Source organism: Gavialis gangeticus, unplaced genomic scaffold (assembly GCF_001723915.1).
Source record: "Gavialis gangeticus isolate Ggan-Ray unplaced genomic scaffold, GavGan_comp1, whole genome shotgun sequence".
NCBI lineage: Eukaryota > Metazoa > Chordata > Crocodylia > Gavialidae > Gavialis > Gavialis gangeticus.
The window spans coordinates 202,527,871-202,531,264 of record NW_017728992.1 but is presented as its reverse complement, the minus strand read 5'-3'; the positions used below and the strand labels follow the sequence as shown (position 1 = coordinate 202,531,264).

Sequence of the window (3,394 nt, the reverse complement as noted above, 5' to 3'; positions counted from 1 at the left end):
ATTTATTTAACTATCGCAACATGACTCGTTTTTTTTTTTTTTTCATTTCAAACTCCAGCATCTCTGCAGCATCTTCTGGGCCTTACTCGGATGCATCTTGCCTTCTCCCCTTATCTTTCTCCGAGTGATACAGGAACACCACCTTGGATTAGGTGGGCCTTAGAAATATCTGAATTAGAGAAAAATCTTAATTTTGAGCTAAGCATTCAGTCTTCCCTCCATTCCAGTATCTGGTATCGCCTGAATATTTATTAATTCACAGGCACTCAGGAGCACTTGCCTAACTCAGATATCTCTCAACCCAATTATAGCAAGGAAGCAAAGTCAGATTTGTCCATACACTGCTTTGGAATATAATGAACACTGCTAGGTCTGTATCTCTTTGACTGCAATCCCCTTGGAGCAGAGAGAGGGTTGTTTTGGTTTTTTATATGCTTTTCCTAAGCAATCTCGGAATACCTTACTGGCAATTCTCAATACCAATTTTCAAAACATTAGCTGTTTACTAGATGATACTAGTTGATACTTGGCCATGTTTAAATTTGGTTGCCTTTTCTCTAGCCTCTGAGTCCTCGGCTATTAAGGTTTTTAAAAGCATGAAAACTGGAGGTTCTAGGTAACTCTTCATAATATTTTAATGCACCACAAATGAAAGGACAAACTTAACCCATTCCATAGTCAGCAGGTCCACATGTTGGAGACTAAAACCCAGGTCATAAAATGATGTCTGCTTTTGCCCTCGGCATGCTGCTTTTATAGCTCCCAAAGGAGAAGGTGGACTTTGCAACATATGTATAAGTTGAATAAGTTCAAGCTGTAGGAGATCAAAAGGAGGAAGAAAACCCAACAAATTCCTCAATAGAGAGAGCTTCATAACTTTCTCGCCAGCAGCTGCTGTCAGTGCCTTAAACTGAGGCCCCAAGCTGAGCCTCCAAACTACAGTAGTGCTGGGAGGACGGCAATGATTTCTTGGGCAACATAGTCCCAGATATTTTAGGATTGATTGTTTTAATCTAACATCTAAAACTCACAAAGCATTTGTTCCCAGCACAAGCCAGCTGCTGTATCTTTGCATTGGCTTACCTTTTCACTCGATCTCCAGATTTACGTGCATGTGGAGCATATTATGGCTTGTTACCAAAAGATCTAAGACCTCCAATAATTTGAGGACTAGAAGTAATAACTTTCTGGGTTTTATAGTGGAGCTGCTGAACACTGGGATGTAAAATATTCAGCTGTATTGGCTTTGAAACCAGATTAAATTAGGTTACCTCTCTGCTGTGAAAAATACCTGCTAGGAAGGTTCAGTCTGCAGGTATTTAAAATAAATAATATTATCCCTTTAGAGTTCTCAATCTTTTTGAAGCAGTAACACTGTCAGAAGAGCAGGGCTAAAAGCAAACTAATAAAACATTAATGGGACCAGGGAAAAGGCAGAAACCTCCCTGAGGTTATGGTGGATGGAGAGCCATCCTCTAGGCCTTTGCCAGGGTGAAAAATTGGCCATGGTGCATATGTGCTCTAAAGCCCCAGACACATGCGCAGCCTCGGTCCTGAATTTGGAGTTGTGTGTTCAACTTTGTTTTTTAAGTCTAGGGCCTTCTCGAACTGAATCCCTTCCCAGCATTATGCTTTGGGAGGCCGACTTGTTTCCTAACTGAGTGCGCACAAAATAGATTGTCCACAGGACAGGATTTGGGGCTGATTTTTTAAACACAAAGGGAATGTGACTCTGGTTTTGGGGCAGGAGCCTGTTCACACCATTTTCAAAGAACCTAGTGTACGGGTAACTTGCAAAATAACATTGTGATAGACAATGACAGGAAACCTGCAGAATGGAAAGCTTTAGAAAACCATAATTCATTCTTCATTCACCAAAAATTGAGGAATAATTTCAATTGAAAATTAAGTTAAAGAAAGCTAATTTCCTCCTTGGCTTGCTTAACTTCATATCCAAATAAGGAGTAATTTAGGACTGTTTAACTTTAGTAGACTTTAAATATTCAGTAGCATCAGATGTACTTTTATGGTCTAGTTCAGTGGTTCTCAGCCTTTTTTAGACTCAAGGCACCCCCTCGTTGGACTTGAGGCACTCCTCCATAACTCATGATTTTGAGCCAGCACCCCATTTCAAAAACTTTAAAACTGATTTATTACTGTGCTTACCTACTTTGGTGGGGCTAGGACAAGCCTGAGCCTCTGCTTATCTGCTCACACCTCATGGCACCTGTCAAAAGCTTGCAGCACCCTGTTCTCATTAGCTTCAGGAGGTAAATCCTGAAAGCCTTGCTGAAATCAGCATAACTGGTAGAATAAAACTCAAGAAGCCTGACTTGGTGATGGAAATAATGCTTTTTTCATAAAGCTTATCCAGCTGTTGAAACTAGACACAGCTTTAGACTACTTTCTTTTCTGTAGGCCCTTGTCTCTTAAATCTTGGGCAGAACATGATCTAAGGATATTATCTATCTTAGTGTGAAGGAAGAGAGGCACTAGGCACCTGGTTGGGTCCAAAATCAAGGCTATCAGAAGACAAATATTTGAGCATTAACCTTCAAAAGCTGCTTCTTAATGGGCAACTCTTCTATTCAAAGTTGTTGCAGGAAAAGCATAATGCCCCCCTTTAATCGTTATTGAAAAAACCTGTATACGCAAGGGTCAAAAGAGCAAAGCCTTAAAACTGACTCCTAATGCAGCAATTTCCTAATCTCTCAATTTGGGGCCACAGCCCCAGTTTGACTCATGGCCCTATGCAGCCATGCTGCAATTCGGAGCCCGTTCTGGGTAATGAAAGGCCAGACAAGTCTATTTGAGGTTACAGCCCTGTTGCTTGAGAGCTGCTGCTCGAGTGACTTGTCTGACAGATTGTATATTCAGAGAATGGTGCAGCCTTGTTCTAATGAACCTCCATGGGATCAGGTGCAAAGTTAATTAAAAGAGGCTGTTTACTATAACAGGGTTAGTCAATTTGCTGATTCACAATATTGAAATAGCTTGTTTGTCATGGTTTATTGTAAACAGGGGTTGTTATAATGAGGTTGTGCTGCCTTGTGTAAACATCAGAAGAACTGTGGAATCGTGGGTAACATTGGCTAATGTCAATGACGGCTTAGTTCAGCATATCTAAGGGGCACTGCTATAATGCATGGAGACCTCCTGAGAGTGGGGCTGGAGAGTGGGGTGAGACTATTTGATGTGTGAAACTATCTGGTTGATGTGGTAGTTGGGATATGTCGTGCTGTCTCTGGAGTGGGATCTAGAGCTTGGTCAAGTTCACTAAAGAATCCAAGGTTTAGGTCTTTGAGTCTCACATCTGCAGTTCTGGCAGATCTAGGGATGAAGTAAAGCCCTAAGAGAAAATTTAAACTGTTGGGGGGGGGGGGGGGGGGGGGGG

At 41.5% G+C, this 3,394-nt stretch overlaps 1 protein-coding gene across 1 annotated transcript in view; it reads left to right on the top strand.

Annotated features, from left to right (window-relative positions):
* Nucleotides 1-3,394, top strand: part of SLC45A4 (solute carrier family 45 member 4) — a 65,465-nt gene that overhangs the window by 1,127 nt on the left and 60,944 nt on the right. The gene's annotated exons all lie outside the window — the stretch shown is intronic.